Source organism: Pleurodeles waltl, chromosome 4_2 (assembly GCF_031143425.1).
Source record: "Pleurodeles waltl isolate 20211129_DDA chromosome 4_2, aPleWal1.hap1.20221129, whole genome shotgun sequence".
In the NCBI taxonomy this organism is placed as follows: domain Eukaryota; kingdom Metazoa; phylum Chordata; class Amphibia; order Caudata; family Salamandridae; genus Pleurodeles; species Pleurodeles waltl.
In genome coordinates this window covers 889873987-889886638 of record NC_090443.1, presented here as the reverse complement: position 1 = coordinate 889886638, position 12652 = coordinate 889873987, and the positions used below count along the sequence as shown (strand labels likewise).

General features: G+C 44.3%; 1 protein-coding gene across 2 annotated transcripts in view; it reads right to left on the bottom strand.

Moving 5' to 3' along the window:
• Window positions 1-12141, bottom strand: part of RAB3B (RAB3B, member RAS oncogene family) — a 485656-nt gene extending 473515 nt beyond the window's left edge. The window contains exon 1 of one of the 2 annotated variants that reach the window (XR_011203005.1): window positions 11882-12118. The gene's annotated coding sequence lies outside the window, so the exon portion shown is untranslated. Of the gene's footprint in view, window positions 1-11881 lie in introns of both variants that reach the window. The other variant, XM_069232675.1, reaches the window with a different exon arrangement.
• Window positions 12142-12652: the final 511 nt, after the last annotated feature.

Below are 12652 nucleotides of genomic sequence, written 5' to 3'. Positions count from 1 at the left end.
TATATTTGCCACTAAATTATATTTGCAACTATAGTAAAGACTCAGCATTATTGTACCATATCTATTACCGGGTACGAGAAAGTATGCACCCAGAAGTCCTCCTGAGATACACATTTGTCAGGCAAACCTGTTGCGATATAGTGGGGGAGAAATGCAGTGCTTAATTTGACCCGGTAGTTTCCGGTGCGGGGCACCGGCACTTATATTTGAGGGCCGGCACTTATTTTTCTGCCTCAAGCATTTACTGTGAGCAAAAGACACACATGGGAAAGACAGCGAGAGACTGCGAGAGTGATCTGAAGGGGCAGAGAGTGGCTGTAAAGAGGTTAAAGGGGCCCGAGCCGGCTTCAGGATTACGCTGCCTCGGTGTTCATTGCTCCGTAATAGCGGCAGCCTCGTGTTTCAGAGGAGATCTTAGGGGACCGGCACGTTTTTATTTACAAATGAAGCACTGGAAATATCTGTAAATACTGATGTGAAAATCACCATCATCTGCTTGTTACACCCCACCTTGAAGGGTACCCCTTGCACTAGAGGATACTTATTGCATCCGATAATCTCCGATCACTCCGGCATCTGACCTAATGAAGGTACCTAATGATTGATCCTCAGGTCCTGCTTTACTTAAACTGCACAGTGGATCCTAATTTACAATGAGGTGCAAATTACTAATATCGAGGGCGTGCTAATTTGGCCCATTTTTCTGTTGAATAGCAGAAAAAGTCTTTGTTAGTATTTTGTATATGGAGAGAAAATAGACACATTCATTTTTGGTAGCTCAGAAAAGTCCTGACCACTGCAAACAGAAGTGGAATAATCCAGTTCCTTGTGACCATAAATATTATGGCAGTAAGTCGCTTCTTGGCGCAACACAGCCCCACCTGGGTGGTTTATGAAACTCTGCCCCTGGACCAGCGAAGGGCTGAGTACCACTCTCTGGGACTTCAGCCCTTGCTCTTGGGTTCAGCGACAGCCGGGCACCTGTAAAGAAGGCAATATGGGGTACTCAGTCATCTAGAACCAAGAACCCTCAGTTGGATGAGGGCCGGAACTGAGACCTCCTTGCATCCTCAGGTGAGACACAACCTTCCATCCTTCTGTGGACAATAACATGTGTTTGAGGCAATGTTAGAAGTGCCATTCAAAGGTCTTGTGTGACCTCCTTTTAAGTCCTTTATTTACACTCTGATACTCTCCCACTAACCTCACTGGCGTGCGTCTGGCCGCTTGTGCACAATAAGCCGTGCATTCACTGATACTTGTATGCTGAAACTAGTCGGAGCAAGGGACTGCCTGGCAGCCATCTACAAACATGCTTTTTTTGTTGAAAGTGGGTTTCACGTGTCTCAACCTCTACGCAAAGATGTTTGTGTTAGACTGACTTACTACTGACTTACTCCTAAATAACCAAGAATAAGTCAAACCAGAAGCCTTTAAGGAAGTCACCTGTACAAGTGCTCACTCCCGTTTGAGACTTAGATCCCCCCGAGATAGGCCTCATTCATGTTTGTAACTGTTTCACAACAGTGCTTATCAGGCTCTAACAATTGGGTCTGGCTTTAAAGGCTTCCATTGGATGCTCTCATAAAAATTACGAGGCAATCTTAGGTGGGGTACCAAGTGCAGCCGCTTTTCAAGATGAAATTCTTGTTTTGGGGGGCACCTGTAGGAACATGATGTGAATTTCAAGCTTTTGCGAGAAGTCGCTTATCTGAAACCCTAGAGATGTACATTCAGCTGTTAAGAAGTAGAGTATTTATGTTAAATTTCAAAACACGGCGTTGAACCCAAAAGTACTTATGCCAAAGCTATTTTGGAGATTCCCAAACTTGAACCCAAAGATAAATTGCTGTAATTTTTAGGAACATTTGGGAACAGTTATGCATTTCAGGTAGAACCATTAAGATAATTATTCGCCCAAAATGTGTAATTTGAAAGGGGGCGTTTGAAAAAGAAACCTTTGAATCTATTACACAGGATATTGTCAATACTCCTGTTTAAAACAGTGCATGGTGGGTAAAGATGTATAGTGCCATTGATGCAAGCGCTTGCAGCATCGGTGGAGTATTCCGGTAACGGATGGATGGCGCGAATGGATTGTGGCTTATGTGAAAGTGAGTGACTTTATTCAGTGATTGAGAGAGAGTTATTGTCGCGTTTGTGAGCCACAGAGCATTACAGAATATTGTTGCATAGAGCAAAATTGTATTACAAACTGCTCACAAACTCCTAGTGAATGTGTTATCATCAGAGGGGAAGAAGACACTTCCTGCCAGGCATGCAGTTGGCAGCCAAGTTGCAAGCTTTTCAGTTTTATACAGAATGTGCCAGGGGGAAACAATATTCATGCAAATTGCAAGTCTCATCTACGTCATTAGATAAGCAAAGGCTGGAGGACTGTTTTGGTGTGAAGTAGCTTCTACTTGTTCAAGAGGATGAGAGAGGGGTGACATTTATTACTAATGTACTTTTAGAGACGACTGGAGAAGAGAAGCTAATTTAGATGCCGCCAGCGAACTAATGGTAAATTATAGAGATGTTGAATGGCCTAAGACCGGAAGCTTCTGGGGAGTTGAAATCATTTTTCATGGCCCATGTTTGGTGTGTCTCTCAATTTTAAGGGAAAGGTATGTGGCGATATATTTTGTTTTCTGTGTGCACGGGAGCATGAAATGAGTGTGCTGGTATATGTGTGTGCACATAGACGTGTTAGAATGTGTGACTGTGTAAAAGGGCAATTGTAGTATTGTGGAATATATTGGTGAATGTGGATGTTGTGGGAAAGCTACTCTTTAGCTAGAGTGTTACCTCGTACCTATTGACTTAATACATTTATGTTGAACCGACTTTGAGCCTGCAACTTCAGCCTTACACAAGAAGATGTCTCTGAGCTTAGATTTGTACGCTTCCCGACTACGGCCATCAATCAATCAATCAATCAGTCATCTGTAGAGCGTGCTACTCACCGTTAGGGTCTCAAGGCACTGAGGGGGGGGGTGCAGGGGAGGTGCTACTGCTCAAACAGCCAGATCTTGAGGTGTTTCCTGAAGGTCAGCAGGTCCTGGGTCTGTCTTAGGTAGACAGGGAGGGAGTTCCAGGTCTTGGCGGCGAGGTGGGAGAACGATCTGCCGCCGGCTGTAGTTCGGTGGATGCGAGGAACGGTGGCGAGGGCGAGGTTGGCAGAGCAGAGTTGACAGTTGGGAATGTAGAAGGTGAGTCGCTCGTTGAGGTAGGCAGGGCCGGCGTTGTGGAGTGCTTTGGGAGCGTGGGTGAGGAGCTTGAAGGTGATCCTCTTGTTGACGGGGAGCCAGGGTAGATCTCTCAGGTGGGCCGAGATGTGGTTGCGGCATGGGATGTCAAGAATGAGGAGTGCAGAGGCGTTCTATATACGTTGCAGTATTTTCTGGAGCTTGGCCGTAGTTCCCGCGTAGAGAGCGTTGCCGTAGTCCAGTCTGCCATTGACAAGGGCCTGGGTGACTGTCCTTCTGGTTTCGGTGGGGATCCACCTGAAGATCTTGCGGAGCATGTAGAGGGTGTTGAAGCAGGAAGATGAGACGGCGTTGACTTGCTGGGTCATGGTGAGTGAGAAGTCTAGGATGAAACCTAAGTTGCGTGCATGGTTAGTGGGCGTCGGTGCGGTTCCCAGGGTGGCCTGCCACCAGGACTCGTCCCATGCGGAGAGATTGGAGCCGAGGATGAGGATCTCCGTCTTGTCTGAGTTCAGTTTCAGGTGGGTGCCCTCCATCCAGTTGGCAATGGCCTTTATTTCGTCGTGGAGGTTGGTTTTGGCAGTGGCGGGGTCCTTGGTGAGTGAGAGGATCAGCTGGGTGTCATCGGCGTAGGAGACGATGTTGAGGTTGTGGGATCGGACGATGTTGGCGAGCGGTGCCATGTAGATGTTAAAAAGGGTCAGGCTGAGTGAGGGTCCTTGGGGAACGCTGCAGATGGTCTTAGTGACTTCAGAAAGGAAGGGAGGGACTCTTTGGGTCAAGCTCTCTAAATCTTTCCTCTCGCCTTCCTCTCTAACAACCTCGTCATCTTTAAACATACAAGTTGTGTTATTGGCAAATACAGCACCAAACATGGCACACACATTGTATCTCTACAGGGTTGTCTCAAAACATTGTTGTACCTTAGAACAAGTCATTTTATGAACCCCTCTGCATTTGGCACCATATTTTCTGTAGCTCATTTGGTAGCTAAACATCTGTTCTGCTGGTTCATGGTTGGTTGGTACCCCCAAGCATCTTAGGCGACTGCCTCTATGGCCCTTGCATAAAACCAGCCCTCTGTACCCACCACATGTAGGATTTTGTCCTGTACTCATAAAGAATGAAGCAGGTGACGTTGTGCATGCCTTTATATCCCTAGAAAGCTCAATTCTAATGCACTAAAAAAGCAGAAACTATAAAAACTTATACTCAAAAACATCACCAAAGTATTGACTACACGCCATCATTCAAAAAGTTCGACCACTTTTTAAATTTCCTAATCCAACCAGACTCATATTCTACCATTCTAAACAGAGTGCAAGGATATTTCGGTGGGAATGCTTGCTAGTGGGGTTACCTGTATGCGGAACTACTTGTAGTGAGATTTTTGGCAGTAGATGTTTGTGTGTCTCTGGTTTTCTGTCTCTGTTTTCACATGCTACCACAGGGGCAGACAAGCTGTGTGGGAATATCACAATATTACTTTTCAAAGAAGCTGTTCGGGCAAATTAATGCATTTCGATACCTTGTGAAACGTCAATTTACCATCTAATACTAATCTTAAAATGTTGCTATTCATTTTACGAAATGTAAGAATTCTAGTCCACCCACATGCATTGTATAATTGTGTGTAGCAACAGTTTTTTTCACTTTACTGGTGCAAATTCCAGTCTCTGGTCCCCCAATGTCCTCATATAATATATATTCTTTCACAAACCTAAATTATTTCAAGCAGGATATTCTTCTGCCTTATCAAATATTGCTTACGTAATGTCACCACCATTAGCACATCTGCCATTGGTTAGGCGTCGCACCACAGTGGTCTGCCAGCAGCGTACTGTTACACGCAACTCTGGGCTTTCTCGCAAACTAGAGTTTGGATGCAACAGACTGTTGCGTTTGGTGCATTATGTCTGTCCAATAATAGTTTTACAGTCGTTTCTTTCTACCCTTGAATGCATGGGCACATGGTATGATGTTTACATGCATACTTCTTTTTTATCCAACAACATACATGTATGGTCTGATATTGTTTACATGTATGCTTCTCTGTATTCTAGAATGCACCTGTGAATCGTTCATTGTTTCTAAAGATGCATCCTTCTATCCTAGAATGCACATGTATATATGCGGTTTATAAGCATGTTTCGTTCCCTCATAGGATTCACACACGCAATATATATTTACCTCATGACTATGGCTCAGCATCCTTAAATGTATAAGTACATGTTAGAATATTCTTTACTGGCACGTCTTTATATCCCAAAATGAGGTGGAGCGGTGTATAATATAATGTATATGCACACTTATCCTAGGCTATACACGAGGTTTGTATATTGTGTACATGCACACTCCTTTGTGTCTAATAATGTGCACATGCACTGGGTATAATGCGCATGTGCGCTTATTTGTATACTAGAATACAAATGTGCATTGCATACTGTTTACATGCATGCCTCCTTGTGTCATAGAATGAGTGTGTGCATTCTATATTGTTGAATTAATACTTCTTTTTATACAGGGTTACATGTGTTCTATAATAGTGTTAACATGCATACTTTTTACCACAGATAGCACAGATGCACTGTTATTGTGCAGTGTTTTAATATGCACTTCTTCGTGTCTTGGAGAGCACCCTAGAAAGCACATGGGCTTTGTATACCTTTAACAATCACACGTATTCGTATTTTACAGTGCACGTGTGCATTGTTATGATATTGTCTACATGCATGCTTCTTTATGTCCCTCAACACACATGGGCATTAAATCTGGCGTACTTGCACACGTCTTTGTATCTGGGATAGCTTACGTGGATTGTGTAATATTGTTTACAATCACACTTCTTTTTGCCTTCTAATGCACATGGGCGTTGTATTTTTTACACATGTAGGCGTCTTTGTACCTTAAACGCATATGTTTAGTTATTGCTGTCACATTAATGCTCAATCGTATCCTAGGTTACTTGTGCATTACGTGTCATCATTTGTATCCTAGGTTACATGCACATTACGTATCATCATTTGTATCCTAGGTTACATGCACATTACGTATCATCATTTGTATCCTAGGATACATGCACATTACGTAACAGCATAGCATTTGTATCCTAAGTTACATGTACATTACGTAACAGAATTCGTATCCTAGGTTACATGTACATTACGTAACAGCATAGCATTTGTATCCTAAGTTACATGTACATTACGTAACAGCATTTGTATCCTAGGTTACATGTACATTACGTAACAGCATTCGTATCCTAGGTTACATGTACATTACGTATCATCATTTGTATCCTAGGTTACATGTACATTACGTAACAGCATTTGTATCCTAGGTTACATGTACATTACATACCATCATGTGTATCATTACTTGTATCCTAGGTTACATGTACATTACGTAATGTCATTGGTATCCTATGTACGTGTACATTACGTAACATCATTTGTATGGGCGTTGAATACGGTTTACACACCTACTTTTTGTGTCCATCAGGACACGAGGTTTCCGGTAATGTTCTATGCGATCACAGTTCTTTGTATCCTATAATGCACATCATACAATGTTTACATTCATTTTTCTCTGTATCTTAGGAAGTAACATACATAGCATACTGTTATATTAATGTTTCTTTTTATCTTAAGTTAAACAAGCCTTATGCAATATGGTTTAAATATGCACTGCTCTGTATGGTAGAATGCGCCTCCGGATTTCATCACCCTATTTATAAGCACACTTCTTTTACCCTACATTGCATTGTGAATTATATATTATTGTTACCTGCATGCTTCTTTGTATTTTCAAATGCAGCTGTCCTTTGTATATCATATACATGCATGCTTCTTTGTATTCCACAATACATAGGAGATTGTATGTTTTTTGCACGCATGTTTTTTATATGTAAGAATGCACATGTGACAGAAATGCCCGCTGCATGATGAATGGGCATGAACCCTGCCCCAAGTGCTGACTGAATGTGAAACTGGTATCCATACTTGTATTCTCCTCTGCTAAGCTAAGCATGATCATAGAGCCCTGGGCATACCCCTGTAATGCAAGGTCCAGACCCTGTTCTGTAACCTGGAAGGGTCTCACCATGGCTGCCCTCATTGAGAGACTTGGTCTACTGTCCCTGTCCAGGGTGCATCACATAAGGTGGGGGTGCAGCATACCATGTTTTGAGAATCAGTTGTGTCATCAGACTTTTGTCTCTCTGCCAGAACCTACTGGCCCCTCATGTAAAGTTCCACTGTTCCATGAAACCGGGCCACTGCACAACATTCCGAGGGACTCTTGAGTGCACATATGTGTAAGGAGCGTGTAGCATGTGTATGGTAGCAGGACTCTGTGTTGTTTGAGTTTGTATACTAGGCCAGTGGGGTCTATTTACGATGACCCTGGTTTAGCATGGCACAAAGTGGAGCATGAGGACAGCTTCCCCAGACAGAGGACATGTACGGCCGCCTTCCGTGAGGCTGGAGGGTTGAGACCGCGACACCGACATGAAGGAGGATGGATAAAGGGTGTCCTCTTAAATTCAATGAGGTCCTTGTTAACAAAGAGCTGTGGGTCAGCACTTTCTGAGCACCACTATTTCATAGGTAGTAGGGGTGAGGTGTGGGATTGCAATTGCAGTTGTTCAAGCTGAAGTTTTGAGGGGTGGCCTGCCCCTTTGCCTGTCTCGGATTACTGCTTCAGGAATGCTGATGACAGCCAGGTGCAGAAATCTCACACTTCATTTTCACCTATTTTGGATAGCTTTGCTTGGAGTCAGCCCGATTGCTAACTGCTTTGAGAGCAATCACAATCCCCAAAGCTGTGTCTGAGAAGCAAAATGGCAAAAGCTGCTTCTGTGGTAACATACAAGACTAAAAAGTGAGAATGGATTCATGTGTCTTTTTGACTGATGAGGAGTTTTGTATTAAGGACGAAAGCTCTCATCCATTGGCCACGTGGCGAGCTTCATCATAGGTCTCCTCCTCTTGCCCAAAGGCGAGGGGTGCAACCCTGCAAATGCGGGGGAACTCTGAGGGTGGTCTGTAAGAGTGTTTGAAGAGCTGAGGAGGTAACTGAAGGCTGGTGCCTGCCTGCTGCCCGTCACCCAGAGGAGGCGAGAGAACATTGTCTGGAATCTGGAGCACTTTCTGCTAGGAGAGCTAAGCATCTACCTAGAGTCCTTGGAACCTTGACAGCCTGCTGACAGAGTTGAGGAGAGTGCCTGGCCATGTAGGAGGACTGATGCTACAAGATAAGAACCTGAGTGAGTTCTCAGCTTTAAAACCTGACTGCCACAGAAAGCGAAGCCAGGAGTGACCTGTTTCTTTAAGTAGTTGCTGTGTGAGCTTTAGTAAGACTTTCAAATACACGTACCATTGTGTAGCCTGGAAATTCCCCATGGGATTGAGAGACTGGTGCTGCTGCCCATGTCAGAGATCGAAGCATTGTGATTTGGGAACCCCCGATTGGCCTGGGGCTGCAAATGACAAATGCATATCACCACAGATGACAAGCCCAAATGCAGGGACTGACCAATCTGAGCACCTGTCCAAGACCTGCCAGGAAGGCTGTCGCTGCTGGGCGTGACCGCTGCTGTCCAGGCGTTTGCAGTGTAAACGTAAGGGGTGAAAACATTGAGCTGAGAGGTGCAATTGTCCAGAGAGAGTATTTGATGTCATCTCCTCCTGCGCCTAATCGATGCATGCGCTTGCAGGTACTGGGGACTGTAATCGTGGGATCTTGACGACAGTGGAGAGGAAAGTACCGGAAAGGGGATGTAACAACTCAATGATAAACGCAACTTAGCGGCAACCCTGTATTGCATTCCTGTTGAGCTGTGAAGTATTAGTTTTGCTGTGAGAATACAGGACTCCTGCAAAAAGACAAGCACTGGGCTGGACATTACATTATACTGTTTGTTGGTTGACTCTTGAATTCTGAGATTCCTAGCCAGCCCAGGGGGTGCCTCCAAAAATCAAAAGTACATTAAGGATCAAATAATTTATCAAAACCGCGCTAGTCAGTCCATCAAGATGAATGCATGTGAGGGTATATTCATTAACAGCCCTGATGAAGTCCTCATGAAGGGATGAAACATGCTGGCTGGGCTGAAATTTTGTATCAGAAGAATAGAAGTTTTTTTTTGTTTTTTTTAAAGATTTATCATCTTGGCTCTCATGCATCAATGGACTGAATGGAGGATCTTTCATCCTGACGGAATGACTAGCGTGATTTTGATCAATATATGACTTGATCATTAATGTACGTTAGTTATTTGGAGGCACTCCCTGTGCTGGTTAGGAATTTCTTTATAAGTAGGTGAGGGTCTGTGAGCGGTAAGACCCTGAGTAGGTGTAGCAGCAGTTTACTGTATGAATTATCCCTTGTTCCATCATAGTAGGCTATTACTGCCCTGGGAAGGATTTTGGGGTGAATTCTGAGTTCTTGTTCCCGACAATGCCTCCCTGAGAAGCCGTTGGCTGCTCGCTCTGGCTACCCTGAGAGTCAAGGTTTATGCTCTGCCCAACTTGCTTTTCCATACTAAGATGAACCTTAGCACACCAACGGCAAATGTCCATAGTTAGGACCCACTACGTCATGTCTTCCCCGTGCCCCCACCTCCCCTCCTAACAGGGCCTGGCAAGTGCATTGCATGAAATTTACATACATGGTTATTTTTGTCTTATGCTGTGCATGTGCATTTTATAGTTTCGTTTATAGATATCTATACCCTAGAATCTGCATTTGCATTGTATAATACTGTTTATACTCTCACTTCCTACTATATAAGAACGCATAAGTATTTTGTTTTCACCAACATGCATCTTTTTCTCATAGAATACACATGGGCTTTGAATACTATGCATATGCAAAGTTTTTTGTATCCTAGAAAGCACCAAGTGCACTGCATAATGTTGCTTACTTTGACGTCTCTTTGTATCCTTGAAGCACTTGTATATTATCATTTAAATATACACACTTCGTTGTATCTTAGAATACACGGGGCTATTGCATATTCTTTACATGCGCTCTTCGAATTCTAGAGAGCATCTGTGCTTTGCACAGTGTACATTCACACGTGCTTGTATCCTCAGAGGTGGGTGTGCATTGCATAATAGATCTCACATGTGTGACTCCTTGCATCCTAGAAGGCATTCGTACATTGTATATTGTTTACATGCATGCATCCTTGCACTAAGGGGCGTGGCTATCATCCACGCGGCAGAACAGTAACACGGGGACCATGGATATAAAAGGACAATTAAAAACTTTGTTTTTGAAAACACACTTGAGTGTCGTTTCCGACTACTTTCCTTCAGATAGCGCCTGTGGGCAGGAACATTGTTTAATTTACAACATGCATGTGACTTTTCATCCTAGAATAAAGACGAGCGTTGAATGCTACTAGTCACATGTGCACTATCGTGTATCCTAGAATCATATAATATTGTCGGCATATAAACTGCGTTTTCCCGTATTTGCCTGAATATTATGACGGGAGTACACGTGTGCTAAACAAGACGTTGTGTTTATGTCAGCACACGTACAGTGCACAGTGATTGCATTGTGTGCACGCGCCTGCCCTCCTGGGGTGCTCGCGCCCTGGTTACACGCCTCCCTTGGCCCCGTGAAGCACCACGTGCGTTGATCTCATGAACAGGAAACTGAGTAGTTTTCAGTCAGCACCAGGGACAGCGACCGCACCGGGGGCTCGCGCGCCAGCACCTGCCAATGTCTTTGTAGTTGCTGCGGCCAGATTTCCTCTTCATCCTGGCTGGAAATAAATGCCTCCTTTCCAAGAGCCGCATCTGTTGATTCACGCAGCAGCGCACAGGTGCGAACACGGGACGTTCTCTTAACGTTTGCCAAAAACCAGGGCTGCCTCAGAATGCAATAACATGAATGAATACATGAATCCGGGGGTGACTGGATGAATTAATGAAATGTGAGTAAATATATGACTGCGCGAATGAATGAACAACCGGATGGATGGATGTGGATGAGTAAAGGGAGGGTGAATGAAAAAACGAATGGTGGGTGAATGTATGGATGGATAGATGCACGGGTGAAAGAAAATGCCTGGAGGTATCCTAGAACGGATGGTAGATGACTGGAAAGAACACCCACACCAATGAATTAAAGGCCGTTTAATCCCAAGAAATATCTTGTTAGGACGGCGCTAGAAATGTGACAATCACCCTTCGGACAACACACCCTACGCTATGTAGCATGCTACCCGTGCGGTCAAGCGCTTGGGGGCCCCACACGGGGAAGGTATGTGCTAGTTTAACGCTACAGTACAATATAACACAATACAATGTAAAAACACACTAATACATGGATTAACGAAGGATGAAGGCATGAATGAATGCATACTTCAAATGGAAGGCGGAATGACTAAACGACGGATAAATATATGAGCACACAAAAGGACGCGTCATTCAGGTGGGTGGGTGAATAGATGCATCCTCGTAGGAGAGATCGATGCTGGCTGTATAAACAGTACACACATACAACGAACTTGCAATGCGTAGTTCTGCTAACTAGGTCGCATCGAGATGATTCTAATCAAACTTTTCACGTAAGTACAATAATCCAAATTAACAACCATAACAAAAGAAACAAAAAAAAACTGAGTAAAAGTTGAAAACACAAACACGTGCTGGTACCTCAGCGTCTTTGTGACTCCGATTCCTCAGATGACAGACTCCAGGAAAGAAGTGCCAGAAATTGGACGGATGCAAGTGAGTGCGAGGAAGGGAAGAGAGTGACTGAAGTGCAGAGTGTAGTCACTCGGTCCCGTGCTGCTCCCAGCCCTCTCGGCGAGAGACTAAAGGTGTTCCCTCTCTGCATGCACCAGCCCCAGACCTGAAGATGCCACCGGCTCCGGGCTCAGTGTCCAGGCACCGGAGGAGCCTGGACAGAGCGTCCGAGGGGCGGGACAGTGACGCCACGCCTTAGGGAGGGACAAAGTGAGAGCCCGCTCCTCTCATTTGACTGAGCTGGTGATGGCGTCACTCACTTCATCAGCCCGCCCTTGTTAAACACAGATCAAGCAGCTGCTGGTGCCAAAGTCATGCAAATTCAAACTCAGAATTTATTCTCAGACATCAAGAGGAACTGCTGCTTTAAAATCCTTAGCTTCATTTTACTTGTTTTGATCTTTGAATCTTCCAAGATATTTTTCTGTATATCTTTGTTTTCTTTTATCCCCATAAGTTCCGTTGTATGTTAAATTGGAAGACAGGGGCAAGTAATCTAAGCCCCTCCCAAAACTACAAATCTGGTGGGTTCAGGGGGCACCCCCTGTCTACCCTGATGTGGGAAGACCCTAAATTGGGGTTTCCGGCTCACTATCTGAAGGGAATATAGGGGCAGATGTATCAAAGGTCTTTACCCATTCTATGTCTATGGGAAAATGTGTTCATACATATGACCCA